Below are 21,286 nucleotides of genomic sequence, written 5' to 3'. Positions count from 1 at the left end.
GTTCTTGAGAATATGTTGAGAGATGAGGCTTAGAGAGTGAGGCAGGGGCCAAATCTTGAAGACCTTTGATGGATTTTAAATAAGGGAGTGACATGGTTAAATTTCTCCTTTGGCATACTAAGAACAAAATATATCCAAGAAATGATGACATTTAATAGGAGTTAATGTATATATCAAAAAGAGAAGTTAAACCTTGAGATAAAATTTGGAATTAAAAGTTGTGTAGATAGTACTTAAAACCATTGGACTAGATGAGATCATTTAGGGGGAGTACAGATTATCTAGAGAAGGGAAGGGAGTTTTGGAAATGCCCTGGGCCTTTCAAGCCATTGGGAAGAAATTAGAAAACAAAACTGAAAAGGTACAGCTAGATGGTAGGAAGACCTGGAGAATGTGAGGACGTGGACACCAGAAGAAGCTGGTGTTACATGACAAGGGAGGGTCAACTCCACTGAACGCTGCTGGGAAGTCAAGCACCACAAGGAGAGAAAAATGACCAGAGAATTTAGCCATATGGAGGTCATTGCTGGTTTTGACAAAGGCAGTTTCAGTGACAATGGGGAAGGAAACCTGGTCGGAATGCATTGAAAGGAAAAGGGGCAGTAAAAAGAGGAGAAAGCAACTGAAGTTATCTCTTTTGGGGAGTTTTGCTGTGAAGAGGAGCAGATAAATGGGCAGTGGTTGGAAGAAAATATGTAGTCTAGAAAGGTTATTTTATCTTTAAAATTGGTAGATATTTGAGATATTTGTATGCTGACAAGGATGCTCCATAGTAGCTTTCCATAGATATTTTTGAATAATTTAATTAGAATAGAGTTTTAAGATAAAATGAGGAGGGGACACACACACAGCAGAACGGCTCAGGATAAAATAACAGGGGGAAAAAAACCCATTAAAGCCCATTTGGTTTCTCCATCTCAAATTCGCTCTCCACAGTGGCCTCCAAAACATGACTATCGGTCCCTAAGGCTCTGCCATTGAGTTAGGAAAACACACTAGAAAAAAAAAGTGACGTACCTGAAGATGTTGGACAATAACAATAACAATGAAGACGATGATGATGGTGATGGTGATGATGACAACAATACTAACCGACATTTATTGAGCACTTACTGAATGCTAGATTGTGTGTAAGCACTTAACATGTCTAGTTTTACCTGTTCCTCAAAACAAGGCTTATGTGGTAGGTACCACTATTAGTCCTATTTATAGGTGAGATTACTCAGGCTTAGATATGGGAAACAACTTGCTCAAGACCACATAGCTAATGATAACTGGTGGAGCTAAGTTTCAAGACCCAATTTATCTAATTCTAGATCCTCTCATTCCTACTTCATGGGGGAGATACGTGATTCGAAAGAATTGTCAAAGAAGACTTAAAAGTTTTCATTTTTCACAAGACTGATAAAAAGGAGCTCCCACAAGGGGAGCAAGCAGAGCCTTGAAAAGCAGCTTTGGCAAATTAACTTCCATCTTCCCAGGCCAGCAACCTCCTATTTTTTTTTATAGTGGAAGAACATATACCACTCCACATTACTCTTCTTGACAGCGGGAGATTACATGCTGGACTTGACTGAGTTTCTGTCAAGGAGAATTTATTGCAATTCCAAGATGGTTCTTAAAAGAGATGGCTGTTTTGCATTTTTTATACAGGCCCTAAAAATATGTCAGGTTTGATCTACAAAATCACCTTGTATAAACTTCCTGCTTCTCTTCCTCCTCTCTTGACTTTCAGCTTCCCCTGGACTTTTGCCCCCAATGGCTGTTACCAAACCTCCCCCAAGACAGCCCAGCTTCCAGAAGTCTCACCCCACGTTTTGTAGAGCTCCTGCTTTTGTCTGTAAAGTTGAATCCCTACTGTCCTTAAAGCACAACTTGGACCCTCTCCACGAATCCTTGTCAAGAGCCTGAAGGGAGATCCCCAAATAGCTCTGAAGCCACAGCGACCTATCCATCAGTCACCCCAGGGAAATGAAAGCCAAGATGCACGGATCATGATAATACAACAATAAAAATGACAAGAGGTCCTGTTTGTTGAGTGGTCATTGCGCATTGTGAGCTGGCAAATGGGCTAAGTGTTTTGCATATGCTGTCTGTGACTTCAAAACAACACCTCATTTACCTTTATGCCCAAATTACGACAGTTTGAGTCCCACTGACTTGATTTCTGGAAAGTAGTCCTTCTCAAGGCATTTCTGGGCATTTCTGAGAGGCCCAGGTGAATTACATACACTCAGGGACGTGAACCTTGAGTTCTTCCACCACAGATTTCCGTGATGCCACCATGCTGCTTCCTTTGTTTCTAATGGCTGGTGGGATGACCTCTCTTCTGGGAACAGTGGTTGCTAGTAGTTATTACTCTGTCTACCATATTGGCCTCAGAGGAGGTTGGCATTGTTCTCCCTTTTGTTGCTCCAGCTGAAGCCCAGGACAGAACCGTATACAATACCCAACAAACAACTGGGATCACACCATGGAACAGGATTGCACTGAAGTTTCAGGGATGATAGAAGGGCTATGCAAGGTGGGTTATAACTTATAATTCCTCCCACTGGCTCATTCTCATCCTAGAGTCTTTTCTTAGACCACCTCCTTTTCTGTCTGGTGGCCTGTCTTCCACATGCCTGCCTCTCCAGCTAACTTCCCACCACCACAAACACTCCAGGCATCTTCACACTTCAGGCTCTGGGCCAAACAGATCCTTGTCTAGTCTGAGACTTATGCTTGGCCCTTGTTTCTCTTCTCAGCATCAGTATCTTCCCAGCATTACTGACAGTGAAGACCCTAGTTCCTTATAATGGAAACCACTATCCATAGGTCCATAGTCTGGCCCAATGGCCCAAAAGAGATGATCCCACAAGAGTCTAACATCTGCACATCACTGAAAGACATAGTTCTTCAGTGGGAAATAATGCTACAGTGTTGGAGATGGGCCAGCTCCTCTCCTCTGCCTTCGTGCTTCTACGTGGAGAGGGCTCCATTAGAGTAATGCTCCTGGCATCTCAGCCCATTCCCTCTCCAGGGACAGAGCAATGACTTATCTAATTGATGTGCTTAGAGAAGGAGCTCAGTACGTCTCTCTCTGTCACTGCTTGTTTGCAGAAGTGAACATTCAGGAACAAGTCTTCACAGGGAGGACCCTGAAGTCAGTCAGCCTAGCCAGTGTCTGTGAGGCGGTAAGTTTGTCTAATTCAGCGGTAAAGTACTAACAATAAAGATAATATTTTTATTTCTATTTATTCTATTCCTAGGATTTTCTACTAATTGGTTTCCAAGCTCAAAAGGGGGAAAGGTGTGTTATTTTTAGCTCCCTAAGCCTAAACTTATGTGTTGGAGAACAGTAGCCCAAGGTTGGTGGATTCCACCTCAGTTCAATTTCTGTTCAGTCTCCTGGGGTCCAGTTGTATCCTTGGTCACATATACTACATAAGTCAATCTCTACAGGTGTGGAGAAGGGCTCAATATAGTCCTGGACTCAAAAAAATGTGGTACTTGACTCCAGAAGGCCCTCAATGATGCTTCTGTGGCATGTAAGGAAAATAAGTTGTCTCCATTCCACAGCACGGACCAAGGCTATGTGAGGATGACTTTCCTCTTACACACAGAGTCATCTCTACCCTCTGCTTAGAAGCCCTCAATGGCTCATCATCTTCTACATTGGAGGTCATCAAGGCCTGGGCTGTATAGTCTCTGTAGCAACTACTCAACTCTGCCACAGTTGTGCAACAACGGCCATAGACAATACATAAATATGAGTGGGTGTGGCTATGTTCCAATAAAACTTTGTTGTCAAAAAAAGCAGCGGGTCAGATTTGGCTCCTGGCTGTTGTTTGCCAACCCCTGTCCTATATTACTAGCTCCAAGCTGCTCCGCTTAGCATTCAAGGCCCCTCATTTAGCCCCTACTTATCTCTTTAGCTTCATATACTGTCACTGCCTGCTTTTTGCCTTCCCTGCCCCTCCAGTTAGAACTCAGAGATACACGACTGATTATAATAACTCCATCCCCCACCTCCCACATACACATACACACATGCATACACACATACAGACACATGAACACCCATACAGATGTTATGCTGTGTCATGATTCCGTGATTTTACACTTGCTGTTTCCTCTGCCTGAGAAGACTTTCTTCCTCTTTCACCTGGTCAAATTCTACTCATCCTTTAGGACTCAATTCTAAGATGACTCCCTCCTCCTAAAGGCTTCTCTGAGCCACCAGTGGCGGGGTTAGGTGTCTCTTTTCTTTGTTTCTATGTACTTAATGAGTCAATGAGGCATTTTCCATTTCTGAGTCTGTCTTCCCTGGCCATCCAGGGAGCTCCTGGGGCCAAGGACTAAGTCTCATGGTCTCCACATCCCTGGGGCATTGTGCAGTATCCAGCATGGATCAGCTGCTGAATTTATGCAGAACTGAATCAGTGAAGCCAGAGCAATCCAGAGAAAAAGGTGCAGGTTATTCTGCAGATGTTATAAATGGGAAGTTCAAGGGTAGGCTGAACTGACAGGTTCATAAACACATGGGGTAAGCATAGAAAAAGGCAGAGGACCGTGTTATGGGATGGGAATATTTGCCCACTAAATAATGGGATCTGAGGAATAGATTGGCAGGTTTAACATTCTTTACTTTCTGCCTGAGTCCAAAGGTACAAAGCACAACCTCCATGTTTTAGAATTCACAATGTAATTGGAAGGACAAGATTAAGGCAAAGGAAATAACCAGAAAACCATGAAAAAAAATAGCACATTATCAAATGCTCGGTTATATGAGGCAGAGTAAGTTTGGAAAAGAGGATGATCAATAGAAGCTAGAAGAGTTAAAAAATAAAAGCCCCTGGGGATGGTATTAGGGAAAGAATACCAAAAATAATCATGAAGTTTATACCTTTTTATGTTTTACTTAAAAAATTTTTATCGATGTATCATACATGCTCCCAAATTACACATATCCTAAGTGTACAGCTCAATGAATTTTCACAAACAGAACACATCTCTGTAATTAACACCCAGATTAAGAAACAGAACATTACCAGCATCTCAGAAGGCCCCTTTATCTTCTTCCAGTCACTACCTACTCCCAAGGGAAACCACTACCTTGACTTCTAAGAGTAGAGGTTAGTTTTGCCTATGTGTGAACTTTATGTAAAGGAAACAATACGATATGTACTCTTTTGTCTGTCTTCTTTTGCTCAACACGATTTTTTGAAATTCATCCAAGTTATGTTTAGAAGTAGTTTGTTCATTGTCATTGCTGTTTAGAATTCCATTGTATAAATATACCACATTTATTTATTTATTTTTCAGTTGATGGAAATTTGGGTGGTTTTCAGTTTTTAGCTACTTAGGAATAGTGTTGCTTGCAAACATGAGTCTTTTGAGAGACCTATGTATGCATTTCTGTTGAGTATATACCTAAGGAGTGAAATTACTGGGTCATAAATTATACATATGTTCAGCTTTCATAGATAATGCCAAACCATTTTCCAAAATGGCTGTACCATTTTATACTCCCACCTGCAGTGTATAGACTCCCAATTACTCCACATCCTCTTCAACTCTTCGCCTCATCATTCTCTTTAATGTTAGCCATTCTGGTGTGCATGTAGATGTATCTCTTTGTGGTTTTAATTTGTGTTTCTTTGATGACTAATAAAGTTGAGCACCTTTCCACAAATTTATTGACTATTTGTCTATCTGAGCTAAAATATTTTGCCCTTTTCTGTTGGGTTGTCTACCCTTTGCTCTTTGATATGTAGGAATTCTTTATATATGTTGGGTCAATGTTCTTTGTCAGATATATGCATTACAATCTGGCTTGCCTCTTAGTTCTCTCAGTGGTGCTCTTAATGAACAAAATAAACTCCCATAATTTATAATTTTCCCTTGGACCTTTAGATCCTTACTACTTTGTAGTTCATAGACTGGATGAACAGAAAAGAGAAAGGATTTCCATTAGATATATAGAAGGCTTGAAAACTATAATACAAGGAAATTTAGACTGACTCACTCCCCCGGTTTTTCTTTTTTGGGAAACTACAGTCCAGAAAGAATGGGTGGCTTGCTGCACGTCACGGTATCAGTGAGCAGCAGAGTCAGAATTAGGGCTCAGGGCTCTTGTCTTCTAGCCCAGTGTTCTTGCACAGGCACGTTCACTCTTTCATTAACTTGGAGTGGTGGGAACAAAGTGTCTATGGGAAGTGACAGCACAGTTGTTAAACTGTCTACATCAGTGAGAGTTTCATCAGCCCCAAAGCCAGAAGACTAAAAGAGCAGACCCTTCGAGGCCCAGCTCCCTCTGCCTCCTTAACAGGAGCAGCAGTACACTTAGGAAACTCTCGGTGTGCCCTATTAAGCTGTGTGCTGGCCAAGAGCTACATCTCTATTCTAAAACTAGTGAGGCATTTTTTATGTTGGCAAAAACATTGGGACAATAAAGAGAGAAGTCAGGTTGAACTCTACCGCAGTTTTGCTCTAGCATGTAATGGTGCTCTAGCAGAAATCCTGATTACCCAAAGTGGTTAGGAAATTATAGAGTCAAAGCAACAATTCATCTCGCTTAAGGAGCTGATGAAATCGCTTGTCAAAGCCATATCTATCCCTCACCCGCCAGGGTCAAGTGTACCTGCTGACTCAGCACTCTGCCCTTGGGAAGGGACAGGTGGAGGAGCGACGAGTGGGCAGCCTGGCCACTGCTGCTGAGAATCCTATAGAAACAGAACACCCAGGTATCTCCCTTGAGCAGAGTGGGTGTTAGCAGTGTCCCCACCGCCTGTGCCCCATTATTCTAGTGCCCTCTGGGGACACTTTGAACCCTCCTTCACCAGTCAGGCTGAGTTTTCAAAAGACCTGATCTGGGCCAGCCGCGGTGTCTTAGTGGTTAAGTTTGGCACCCTCTGCTTTGGTGGCCAGGGTTCAGTTCCCAGGCGAGGACCTACTCCACTCGTCTGTCAGTGGTCACGCTGTGACGGTGGCCCATGTACAAAAAGAGAAAGATTGGCAATGGATGTTAGCTCAGGGCAAATCTTCCTCAGCAAAACAAACAAACAAACAAAAACTTGATCTGATCAGGCTTGCATTCCTACTTGCAATCAGCATTGTTTAGTTAATACATACAAGAAGTCAGAAGGATACATCCAAATGTGTATCTCTGGGTGGTGGTGCTGTGGATAATTTCTACTCTTCAATCTGAATTTTCCAGTTGTCCTATTAGGTTGAACCGTATGAAAATTTGCTGACTTTGTGGGTCAAATCTGACTAAATACTAGCAATTTCAAATGGTTTGAACTCATATAACAGTGGAATCTTAAAAATAGTACAGGCTTTTAAAATACTATTCCTAAGTTAGAATAAAAATAATGCTAATATTCTTTTTATTGCGTCACCCTCCACTACACACCCAACAGACTATTTAATCCTCATAACAATGCCATAAGGTAGGGACTATGAGTAGCCCTATTTTATAGATGAGAAAACTGAGGCTCAGAGAGCTCAAGCTGCAGTGAATCAATCACTCCACCAGTAAGGGCAAAGCTGTGAGTCAGAGCTCAAAGCCCTCGCACTTAACCATCACCCCACCCAGCATAAATCTGTGCCCTCTGACGTCAACTGGAACTATACGTCAGAAAGCAAAGGCAAACCTCCTGATGATGAGACCCAGCATTTGTAGGTCAGGCTGTATCTTATGCATGTTGGATCATGACACCTACCCAGAGCGGATACCCAGAAAGGATTTGCTCAGAAAATACAATATTTAGAGCTTAATAAGCAAAGGGAGAGAAACAAAGGGACAGACACAGTTCCCTGTCTTAGCTTTTCGAATATGGTCCCTGGCACAGAACTAACCCATGAACCCCCTAATTCCCCATCTCCCACCATTGTTCTCACTGTCTGCTCCCCAGGACCACGCCGACACTCACAATCAAAACAGAGTGTGTGTTAACCACGGGCCAGCAGAGGGAGAACCAGCACTAGCCTCTGCCAAGGTTGAAAACAAATCTCTTCCCTCTAGAAAACTGAAATCTCTGTTGTAAGCTGCCCAGCATCTTTTCTGAACATTTCCTGGGACTGTGTCCTGTTTCTGGAGAAGGTGGGTTACTTTCATCATAAAGGCAGCTCTTATTTATGGAGTGCTTACCATGGACCAGCATCATTGCTATATACTTTACGCACAACCAGTATTTAAAACTCAATCTAGCTGATACCAGAGACCAAATGTTTCACCACGGAGCTGCAGTCCCTGGGTTTCAGAGGGACTGTGAATTTCCGCAAAATTGTACCTAATTCGTGTGTGTGTCTCTGTGTATATAGGCTTATATGTTTTTATTTTTTTTTTTTCCTGAGGAGAGAGGACTTAGCTTTCATTAGTCTCAAACAGGTGAATGACCCCATAAGATTCAGGGACCTTCTTAGGGAGACAGGGTTAAGAAAAAGCTGCCTACCTGATGTGAGAGAGACGTGAAACCATTCAACGCTCTTAAGCCTCTGGTGTTACAAGTGAAGGGGACGGGGATCAGGCAAGCGTGTCACCACTGAGAACACTGATCAATGAAGGATGAATTACAAACTCTCACATCTGTGTTATCTAAGCTATGTTGGAATAGAATGAAACATCCTGTACTGGTGAGGTTGTGAAACCAGTTTTGTAATCAGAGGAAGGCTCCTGCAACACAGTGGAGGTGGGAGTGGGGGAAGGCCAGATAAGACAATGGACGCATTTGTTTGAAAAACAGAGCAGAGCAGGGAAGTAGGGAGAAAGTTCAAGGTTATTCAAGAAGCGTAATCCATTCCACTTGGATTGCACTTTACCGTTTACAAAGCTCCTTCATATACATGCATGCCAAAAGTCCTCAAAATAGTTCTGTGCAGTAAGCAAGATGGACCACTATCTGCTCTTGATCTAAGAAGAAATTGAAGCACGGAGAGGTTAAATCATCTACCCAAGGTCACACAGCTAGCAAGCAACCAGGGTCTTCTAACAGCTATCTGGATAGATTTTTCACTCTACCAATATGGAATATTTTAGTAAGAAAGATGTTTACTGCCAAATTGTCCCTAACTTGTGACCCCCAAAAAAGTAACCAAAGGACACTATGTTGGTTTCAAATTCAAGTTTCAGATGTAGTAAGTTTGAGGGGCATAGCTTAGTCCTTAAGAGCTTGGGCTCTAGAATCTGACTGCCCGACCAATCCCAGAGTTACCCCAAAAGGCAGTGCAGGCATCTGGAAGTACTAGCTGCAAGAAAATTAATGGCCCTGGAGGGACCCTCATGCATGGAAGGGAAGGATTTGTGAATAAATACTCCAGGTTTCTTGCTCTTTGATGATATATTCTGATGTGAGCAGCATACAGTTTCTCAGAAGGTTCCAGGAAAGGCTGAGCCCTGGGTTGCCCAGAGTGTCAACACTGTGGCCATGTCCACACTCTCTATAGGCTTCCCTTCCCTCCATGTCCCTCCTCCCCAGTCGCTCCCCGTGCTTCCTGGGATAGCTTCTGAGTTTAGATCCTCCATGGAGAAGCAAATGCCAAGACAGGTTCAAATATACAAGAAACTTACTGGGGGAAATGCCTGTGTTGGAAAAAGAGGAGGAGCGGGAGTGAACAGGGAGACTCTTCAGATGGAGAGGCAGATCTGCCCCTGGAAAGGAGAGGAAGGAAGGAGGTCTGGGTGGAAAGACTGCTGGGTTGCAGTGCAGTTCTAAGACAGTTCTGACCAGGCAGCTGGGGAGTCCTTGAGCCAAAGTCACTGGGTTGAGGAATCTCATGTCACATAGGAAAAGGACTATATGAGATCCCACTGTGTTCAATGGCTAGCCCATGAGAAGTGTGGCCTCATCGCTGGCAGGGAGGTGGGTCTGGAAAAGCAGAGCCTGGGGCCGCCAATCAATTATGTGCCCCTCAACAGGAGATCTGAGTGGTCGTTTTCTTACATATCCTTATCTCTGGATCTGATCCTGGAGACTCCAACCTAAGACATAGCTCAGTAATTCATTGATACATGGATGAATGAAAATAGAGTTCAAGTGTTAATACCTACAGAAAGTGAATAACTTCTGTGCAAAGTCCCCTCCAGTAGCTGTGAACTTAACTTCCTTAGGAGATTCTGAACCATATTTTTACAAAGAGCCCAGGCCCTCACATATCATGTGAGAGTCTTGAGGGAAAGACCAAGACCAAGACTAGAACAGAACAGAAAATAGAGACACAAACTTGGCTGGATGTCTTGTATCCTTGGAGGCAACAGTGAACAGTGGAGAGAGGTCATTCACAGGAATGGGAAAGGCAAGCTCTGCTCCCAGCTCTGCCATTGACCAGCCACTTGACCTTGGCCAGTCAACTCTAAGCTTCTGCAAATTCATGTCGTATTTGGGGCAGGCACAGACTACGCCCTGATCTGCTTCCATTTATCAGGAAGACTAAGCGAGAGTCTGCAGAAAGCATTTCACAAGCTCTGCTCTAAGGAATTGGGTTTCATTTTAAGATCACTGACCCAGCACATGACATTGCCTCCCCCTTTTTCCAAAAATCCTTAGAAATGATACAAGAGAAACATTTTGACAATTGATAAGCCTAATAAATTATTCTGCAATTTAAAAAATCAGAATTCTGTGGCTACTACGTGCAATATTGTCTAAACATTGCTTCTTGTGGGTTTCCCCATAGCAACTCTGGCCTGAGAGAGAATAAGCCCCAGAGAAGCATGTGCTCAGTAAAGTGGAGGTTGTGAATTCTTTTTTTTTAATGTCGTGAACAGAAGAGGCAGGGGGAGGAGGAGCTATTGGAAAGAGTGTAGGGACCGAGCATCCCATCAGTGGCCTGCTGCAAGCTGGGAGCAAAACTGAGCCCAGGGAATAATGTGTGCTGAGCAGCTGGGGAGACAGTCAGCTGTAACGCAGACAATGCGTTGAGCGACTGTACTGGCCCATGTCTCACAGGCTTCCATCTGATAGAGGAACGATTTGTCTGGATCATATTTCACAAAGCAAAGAGAATATAAAAACACCTCAACTGTTGCGTTTTCAAGATACTATCTTGCCTCATATGCCGCTGCATTAGGAGTAAACTGTTCTAGAAAATCTAAAGTCACAGCTACTCAATGAGTGTCTCCTGTGGGATAGAAGATCATTTCACAGACAGGAAATTGAGGATCAGAGAATTTAAGTGACTTGAATATAGGGTTGCCAGATGTAGCAAACACATTATAGAAAGCCCTGTTAAATATAAATGGCAGATAAACGATGAATAACTTTTAGTACATATACGTTCTATGCGATATTTGGGATATACTTACACTAAGAAAGAAATTGTTATTTATCTGAAATACAAATTTAACTGGATGTCCTGCATTTTTTTTTTCTGGCAGTCCTACTTAAATACGGCCATTTAGTGTCACATCTAAACCCAAGATGTTCTAATTGCAAAGTTTTCTTTTCTTCTACACTACACTGACTCTCAAATGCAAAAATTAAATCTGGATGAGATTCTTTTATTTCTATAAATATATTTTAATATAAATATATTAATCATATTGTATTTTCTCATATTGTATCATGTATTATTAAGCTCTTCTTTAATAAATCACTTGCATACTAATCCTTATCTTAGAATCTGCTTCTGGAAAAACCACTTTAAAACAGCAACTGACTTACTTAGGTTCTCTCATTCAGAACTGTCCCCTGACTTCGAGTTGGGGGCTAGTGACCCCCAAAAGCAGGGACCATATTTACTCCTTTCTGGCCATGAGGAGAGACAGTGACACTAACAGCTACACTGGCTTACAGAGGTGGCGTAGAGAGCTTCTAGTAGCAGCAGCCAGTGTCCACCCAGAGGCAATGGCAGCCTGAGGATGAGTGCTGCAGCATTTTCCTTGTGTAGCCTCCAAGTCTGGTTCTCTGACTTCTCTATAAAGTCTGTGTTATCTAATATGCTTTTTTTTTCTGTCAGGAAGATTAGCCCTGAGATAACATCTGATGCCAATCCTCCTCTTTTTGCTGAGGAAGATTGGCCCTGGGCTAACATCTGTGCCCATCTTCCTCTACTTTATATGGGACGCCGCGACAACATGGCCTGACCAGCAGTGCATCGGTCTGGGCCTGGGATCCGAACCTCCAAACCCTGTGCCGCTGAAGCGGAACACGCAAATTTAACGGCTGCGCCACTGGGCCAGACCTTGCTTTTTTTTTTTTTTTTTTTTAATAGCCTGCGTCTTTTTTAGAGCTGTTTTAAGTTCACAGCAAAATTGAGGAGACGGTACAGAGATTTCCTGTGTACTCCCTGCCTACATGTATGCACAGCCTCCCTCACTATCAACCAATTTGCTTTTGATAAATTTGTTTTCTATTTAGGAATCCAGCATCATCTTCTAGTGATGAAGAACCCTAATGATGTATTCATCAGTACCAGAAGTGGTGTGGTTGCAGCAGCAGGCTCTCGGGAAATGGGTGAAATTAGGGCTGATTATTTGGCCTGGTTAAGGCCATGGGCAGTTGACCTGCTCCAGTTGAGGGATGGGACTCTGGCAACCTGATGGAAAGTGGCAAGACAAGTGATCCAATCTTCACGCATGGTCAACTGTAACAAGGTGTCCAGTAAGGGTAAGGTGTGGGAAACTTGCCGGCGGTACCATGGAACCTGGAATAAGAAATTCTGAGACTGTGTGAGTGGGTGGTTGCTTCTAGTGGAAGTGAACAGCTTAAAGAAACACAATATTAAGCACACACAGTTCTAAATTCCTGGCTCAACATGAAGATCTAAAATCATTTACATTTATTGGCTGGGCTAAAAACTCTGTTATCTTTTGGGGCTGCAGGGCTGAAGCAGCCAGAAACTAAACCCAAGCCTAATCTTGCTTAATGGCTAAGATCAAGCCTCTCTTTCCCAAGTTTTTAGTTACATATTTCAAGTAGCACTTCAGTAGGCTGTCATTTATGTCGACTCTAGGAACTCCATAAATAGTTAGCCAAAGATCTCCGCAATTGACCATTTTGATTGGCATAACGATGCTGAGGGTCGGAGTGGTCAGCTAACTTACTTAAGTTCATACATTGTAAGAACAGAAGCAGGGTATCTGTCCCACATCCTTGCCTGTACTTTCCCAACGCTCTTCACTTTCAGCATCTAATCTAGTGATTTCTCCACCACGTGATGCAGAAAGTCACATGACCACGGATGCAGCTGGTCCATGTGAGGTGTGCCTCCTTCTGAGATTTATACAGTAACAAAAATCTGCTTCCTATACAGATTTTTTAAAAGATAGGGCAAAGAAATATCACATTGAAAGAAATAAGGTCCAGAAACAAAGACATAAAAGTAACCTCACTCTATACTGCGTCTCTCAAATAATATTAAAGAAAATCTCATTTATATGCCACCACAGCATTTGAAAAAATCCCTTTCTTTCATTCCTTTTGTTCTCGACTACCTCCCAAAACTGCCTTGAAGCCTTTTTCTCTCTGTCTCTCATTTCTGTCTCCACCACAATCCACACATGTCCCCCAGAGGTTTTCTCTTCTCTTTGCTTCCTCTCTTTCTTTCTTTCTTGCCCCTCCCCCATCCCAGCCAGTAAATCTTGTCTCTTTCTGGGGTAGATAACTCACCTCTACATTTCTATTTTTCCCCACAACTGAACTATAAAATAACTCAACTACAAAGTAAGACTGAAGAGTAGGGAGGGATAGGAGGTGGGAGGGAGGGGGAAAATTCCTCATGAGTATTGCCATGTTTTTCTGAGTGGAGACTGGGATGGGAAGAAAGGTATGATAATTTGGGCATCTTTTATGCCTGGCATAAAAAACATGGCTTAACAAGGGTGAATTTTTTCATGACACTTGGCCTTACTGAGTCTTATTTGTCTCATCATTAAAATGAGGCTCCCCAAATTTTCCTTGGATTTGGTTTGAATATTAAATGACATAATATACGTATGTAAAGGATCTGGCATAGTACTTGGTTCCTTGGTCAACAGATGGGAACTATGATGGAAAGTCGAAAACTCATCTTCCTACCTCCTTCTAAGCCACAATTTATGCAAGTGTTGATTGGATGTGTATTCTTTTTTCCCCCAACATTTTGTCTAAAAATTTATCAAACATTCAGAAAAGCTTTAAAAAATTTGGCAAATATCTAATGCACCTACTACCTAGATTCTACAATTAACATTTTCTTGTACTCGTTTTATCACATATCTATTTATCCCTCTGTCCATCCATCAATTCAGCTTTTTTTAATACATTTGAAAGTGAGTTTCAGATATCAGGGCACTTCTCCCCAAATACTTCACATGCACACACACTTTTATTTTTAAAAGACTTTCTGAGAAGGACATTGCAAAATAAGCTTCAGTATTTGATAGGAGTGATGGTAAGTTTCCTTTTCTGCCAAAATGTAGGTCAGCCTCTCTCTCACTTTCCCTTATTTTAAAGTAGCATTTCTCAAAGTGTTTCATGGAGCCGTCATCCAGACCTATGTGGAAAAAATAAGTAAACTTGGTCAAAAATTTTGAAAACTCTGGATTAAATAAAGTTTTGCAAATTTCCCTACTGCAGTACTTCTCAGAGCATTTGTTAAGCTAATATGCATACTCTCAAAGGCGATATATTAAGCTTATTTGATCGTAAGACCTCAATTTTATTCTAAGAAACATTGTAGCAGAATGGGTTCCACAGAACACACTTTGGGAAAGGACACCTTTACCTAAGTTCTGCTCTTTTCTCTCTCTTCCTCATAGCTCACACGTATCGTATTATTTCTAGTTCTTGGTTTTACCCATTGTTTTCTGGAAGGTTCCTCCAAGTCTCCTAGATAATTTCTTTCTCTGGGCATCATGTTTCTCTCAAATGAGTATGTCTCTGAAACATATCCTCTCTGTTAATAGTGATATCACAATTAACTATGGGATACCACTTGCATTTATACAAGGGTAAATTAAGTACAAATGAAAGAGAAATTTAAAGTATATGGGGGCAGACGGCAAATTTTAAAACAGTTTTCTCCATGGCAGAAACAAGCTGAAAATTTAAACAGCTTTAAATGTTTTTTATAAACAAATATAAATGACAGATTATACAGGTAGAACAGGGTATTCTTGGAATACCCCTAAATTTTAAGTTTAGAAATGTGGAGGTCAGCTTTGACCTCCATGAAACTATCCTTTGGTAGTGAAGACAGAAGGATGGATCACAAGTTGTTACTCAGTATCTCACATCTCCCATTTAAATGCTATTTAACCTTGAGGTCTGGTCAGAAGTGCTCTTCGTCCTCCACGTTCTGCCTTCTCTGTCAGCTGCTCAGAGATCATAGGTGAATGAGCTCTGAAAATTGTGCAAGTCACAGATAAAAGGTGCTATTTTTATTAGCATTATCATCAGAGAAGCAGAATAATAGGATCTGAAATGACCCTGACAATGTGTCATGCTTTAATTCTTGTCTTCTGACAAGACTGTGCAAGGTGGCAGTGACCTGGCTTTCTTTCTAATTTCTCTCGAGAAGGATCTTGTTTTCAGTGCTCCTTAGCAATCTGCCACAGTATTTCATGTACAGCATCCCGCTACCCTCAGAAATCACAGACTGCTTTCTAAAAAAAAATAAAGCATGAAATGCTTTAGCATTTCATGAAATGTATTTACTATGAAAGATTCAGAAGAAAGGAAGTATGACCAACCTTTATAGTCATGCCTATTCTTTGAGAGGGATCAGAGACCCTCACATGCAAAACCACATGACAGAGTATTGCATAAGTAAAGGTCTGATTCTCTGGTAATGACCCATGTCAGAAGGAGCCCAAATGGCGGTGAAGTGAGTAGAGAGAAAGTACTTTGAAAGAGAAAGCAAAGCTTAAATATGTAATCACATGCATGCCTTTCTCTAAAATGTAGAGAAAAAATGGGAAGTTTTAGCACGTCTAGTGGACCCCATGGCACTCAAAGCCCCCCTTCTGGTCTGCCGCCTGTTGACTTGGTCAGCTTCAGCCCTGCCACTCTCCAATAAACTAGACAGGACCCCACACATTCTCTCGCCTCTCTGAGCCTTTGAACACACTTTTGCCTTGAGCTGTGACACCCCATCTAGCCTGTCCCCCTGGCTGTCTCCTCCTCACCCTTCAGGGATTTGCTTGGTGTCACCATTTCTGTGAAGCCTCTCCCTAGTGAGATAGGTACACTCTATCCTATATCTCACCCAAAATCTCTACTATAGCACTTGCCATGTTGTTTTATGACTGTATATTTATTTTTCTTCTGACTATGAGACTGTAAGTTTCTTGAAAACAAAGCTTTAGCATCTTGATCCTAACTTGGGAGGTATTCAATAAGTGTTTGGTAAATTCAAATAGGGACCAGATTTATGCATAAATTTGTCAAGAATCGTATCTAATTAGGATTATTGAGACCTGAAGGCAATGAGCTCTAAAGAGTACCTTTGGAAATAAACACATTAAGAAAAGAGCATGACAGTAGCTTTCATGGCAAAATATTGTAATATTCTGTATTGTAATACTCATATCGTAATGATGTTTACAAACTAACAGTATCTGTAAATAAGCAGGTTCAAATCTCCTCAAATTTCACCTCTTCTTCGATACATTCTTAAACTAATCTTACTTGATTATTAATTTGCATTAGTTTTATTCAATATTTATGGATGAGATTAACTCTGTGTTAGTTAACACTTACGTATATATAGCCTGTTTTATCTTCTTAGGCCGTTTCATGAAAGTTCTATGATTAGACTGCATATTTGATTACAAGCAACTTAATAGCGTGAATTCTCAAGTCAGGACAAACTTGTTTTTATCTCAATCCCTTACAGCCGTATGACCTTGGATATGTCCCTTAAATTAACTAAACTCTGGTTTCCTATTCTGTAGAAATTGGGAGAAGGGATTCCCATAGTATAGGGTTGTCTTGATGACTAAATAATAAGGTATGTAATAGAATATGCTGAGTAAGTGTTAGCTCTATTCTTTTCCCTTCTCTCCCCTCTACCCAAACATGATGTGGTGACAGTGACTAGTCCCTATAGGGACACTTAACATGACTTGGGGGACAAAGGCAAGTGTTTTCCCCAACCAAGAAGAATCTCATATCAAAGTGAGTTATCTTTAAAAAAAAAAGTGAAAATTCAGAGTTGCCACTATCTCCTTCCTGCCTGACCCTTCTATTCATCTGGGGTATCTTGCTGGATGAGAACTGTAGCGTTCAGAAGAGACCTGATTTGGCACAAACAGACTGAGCAGCTGGATAGCTTTTTTGCTTCTAGCTATAGTGATAAAAAGGACACTTAAAGCTTGAAATCTGTGTGTGCCCTATAAAAATAATGAAAGAAATACTCAAGCAAACCTTAAATAGGTTTGTACACAGAAAGTGCTGTTCCTCGTTTTTACTTAGGAGAAGAACCAATAAGTTAGGCTGTGAAAAGTACCTAAATTGCTAGCTTCGTTTAAGTTTTTACTTTGCAGGAATTTTTTTCTAAGTGACCTGATTTCAAAGCACACTCTTTCCCCAGCGTGGCCTTCTCGGCCATGATATCTAACACCAACCTTGTTATTTTCCTATATATGTACTTTTAGGGAGAAAAGTCTCTCGACTACTTCCCCTGAGCAAGGCTTAAATGGAACAGAATGGAAAATTCTTCAGATTATTTTATCTTCAACCTTGTTCAGAGTCTGGAACCTTGCCAGGGTGGACGGATTCTGTATGTTCTTTCTTCCCTCCCTCCCTCCCCTGACAATTTCTGATCTTCTCTGTCTACCTCAGTACTAGGAGACCAGTTTTCAGAAATGAAAACTCTCTGTGGTCTGAGCTCGAGTGGGTATGATAAACCATCCCTGTAAACAGTCACTGAACTCTAAGGGCACTGCCTGCCCTTTATTTCCAAGATTTTTCAGCCAACAGGTGTTGGTGACAACCCTTGGCCAAACTCATAAATGATGTTCAATGTGATTAACCTGGCATTTAGTGTCTTTCAGGATGAGGCCCCATCCTACCATTTCATTTTTTCACGGACCCCATCTCCATCCCACCAAACAACTCACTGTGCATGCTTTTTTTTGTTTTCATTTCTTCATTTACTGATGATTCCATCTCTGCATGCTATCCATCCTCCAGTCCAAAGACACAATGACACAACTTATTTTCTTAATTTCTATGTCCTTTCATACTTATTTTTCTGTAGATATCATTTTCAAATTCTATTCTGTATTACACCATTTCTGTCTATATTTCAGGATCGTATTAGCCTTAAAACTTCCCAAGGTCCCAAATTGTTTTAATTCATGTTCATATCTTTTAACACAAACATAGTGCCTTACCCACAGTAGGTATTTCTGATTCTGCCATTATCAAGCTATATATTGATTAAGGAAATACTAGCTGCTTTAGCAAAGAAACCCCAAAATGTATAAGGGATCAAATGTAATAGAAGGTTATTTCTCATTATTGACAGTCCAAAGCAAGTATTATTTATCAGTGGGTGGCTATTCTACATGCAAAGACTCAAGGACCCAGGCTCCTTTCAATTTGTCATTTCATAGTCTTCAATTCATGGCTTCCGGGTTCACACCGGGGGTCATCTCCATTCGAGCCACTGAAAAGGGAAAAAACATGTAGGAAACATGTGGGAAGTTTTCATGAACCAGGCCATGAAGTGATCAAGATCCTTTCCGCTTGCATTCTATTGTCTAGAACTCAGTCATATGGCCAAATCCATCTACAAGGGAGGCTGGGAAATATAGTCTATGAGCCCAGAAAGAAAGATAACTGTTTTTGGTGCCTGTGTCATCATCTCTACTATAAGTCTTATGATCTAGAGGAAGCCATTTAATAGTTGTGAGCTTTAGTTTTCTCATCAACATCTTGGAGGAAATGATGACACTCTTAAAAGGTAGTTATAAAGATTACGATGGATGACAATTATGAAATCTTTTTTCTATCTGAAAAACGAAAAAGATGGACTAAATGATCCCTAGGTTCCTTTCATTGCTAATTAAAGAGACATTTGATTCTGCTCACTAGATTGTCCTAAATAAGTCAGAAAAGAGAAACTAGCCTATTCCAGGAAAAAAAACACACACATATATATATATAAAGAACATATTGCCTGTTAATTCACTTAATCAGAAAATTCGATTGGCTATAGCACCTCGTTCCCCATGCAATTTGATTAATGGAGGTTCTTTCTAACTTTGTGGGTGAGACTTAGACCATTGAGTTAATTTACTAGAGTCCCTAAGGATGGAGGAGAGAGGAAAAATCATGCATGTTAATACATGTGACACACAGACATTGGACCTCAGTTTCCTCCTCTATAAATGTAAAACGATAGGTTGGATCTGACACTCTGCAAAGTCCCTGTCAGCTCTAATATCTTATAAATCTAAATGACAGAAATAAACACCAATTTGCATAACAACGTACATGCCACAAAGAAACAACTGCCTTCTCAGCCAGGCTCACTCTTGGGAGGATTGCTTTTTTGAATGTAATAAGCTGTTGATCCAAGGTAAGAAGATGGAATTAAGTGAGGCCCAAAGTATGTGGGATCTTTTATGTGGTAAACTTTTGATTATTCTTAGGGAAAATAAAAACATAAACTGAGGTAGATTCATCTACGCTGTTATCCAATAGCAGAGAAAGTTATGGTCAAGTTAACTAATCAATTTAGTTGCATCTAAGCCAGTAAGAAACTAAAGTTCTCCTTATATTTCTAACATCGATAACAGTGATAATAATGATCATTTACCAAATGCCTACTATGTCTACTTAACACACATTATTTCATCTAATCTTTATAACAACCAATAACCTTGGAAGAAAGGGATTATTTGCCCTATTTTACAGATGGTAAAACTGAGGCTCAGAGTCCACAATGTCATTCAGTCAGTAAGGAGTAAATCTAGAATTGAATCTGGCATCCCTGGCTCCAGAGGCAGGATCTTGGCCACTACAGAAACCTTTGCCTGTGTGTGGTTGAGGGCACCATTCAAGTTCTGCCCAGCCTTCAGGACTCATCTGCTCTGGAAATCCTGTGGGTAGCCATCTCTCTAAGCCCTAATCACCTATACATTGTCTGTGCCACCCATTTGGAATTTATTATATAATGCTGTGAATTGGACTGATGGCATCTTTTCATAGAAGGCATTCCATAAATATTAATTGATTGACACAAATCTTGCCCCAACTATGTATTAGTTGGCTAATTGCTGTAACAAACAATCCCAAATCTCAGTGGCATAAAACAACAGAGTTTTGTTGCTAGCTCGTGTCATAGTCCAACGTAGGTTGGTAGTGGGTCAGGAAGGGAGGGTGAGGTTGGTTCTCTGCTCCACACAGTCATTTGGGGATCCGTGTCTTTCCCTCATGGACTTATTTGCCTTCTCCTAGAGCCCTGGAGTCCTCCACTGAATCCCACCAAGTGATGAAGGGAAAGCAAGAGTGTAGAGAAGGCCTATATGCTTTTAATCCCCTTGGGCTGGAGGTGAAACATTGCTTCCACTACATTCCATTGATGAGAACTAGTCGTGTGACCCCACCTAGATGTGAGTGAGCTGGGAAAGGTAAAGTAGTCTTAGTAAGGAAGGAGAATGTGGATATTGGTGAGCAAAGAACCTGATATTTCTGAAAGTCAGCTTTCTTATCTATAAAATGGAAATGACAGACCAGTTGTAAAAATTAGCACACAGGGGGTGCTTAATACAAATTTGTTGATTCTGATTCTCAGCTTTTCACATTGAAAGGACTAAGCAAAGGCTTTTTAGGAGGTCCCAAGTATGGTTGGAAGGAAAGAAGAAAAAATAGGGGAAGAAGAAAGAGAGAAAATGAGACTAAAAGGAGAGAAAACATAGCTAACGAAGGGTGTTGGCACCAACTGTTTCCATCATGTTTCTCCTGATGCCTAATCTTAGGTAGGTTTCGGAGTGACAAGGACCTGTTACTCAGAATTCCCGTCATGAGTCACAAACAAGGTGGAGGCAGGATCATGTTGGTGCTCGTGTCTTCCGCAGGTAATTAAATGAGAGACTAAGTTGGGAACGTGCGTAACACCTACAGGAAGACAGTCATACTATTAATTTATTTTTTACAAGAACAGTAACACATAGATCGCCATTAACCCTCACCTTCGTCAGAAACAGTTCTGACCTAGTTTCCCACATGAATCACTCTTTTTGAAGGCAGACCCAACCCACTACAGAAATTCAGGACCTGCTGCCCTTCACTCGCCACCTTTGGTTTCATCTTTCACCACACTTTATCTTCTCAGCATAACGACCTGTTTTGATTCCCTGCAAAGGCTA

The sequence above is a fragment of the Diceros bicornis genome, chromosome 8 (genome assembly GCF_020826845.1).
Source record: "Diceros bicornis minor isolate mBicDic1 chromosome 8, mDicBic1.mat.cur, whole genome shotgun sequence".
NCBI classification, from domain to species: domain Eukaryota; kingdom Metazoa; phylum Chordata; class Mammalia; order Perissodactyla; family Rhinocerotidae; genus Diceros; species Diceros bicornis.
Note: the sequence above shows the minus strand (reverse complement) of the source record.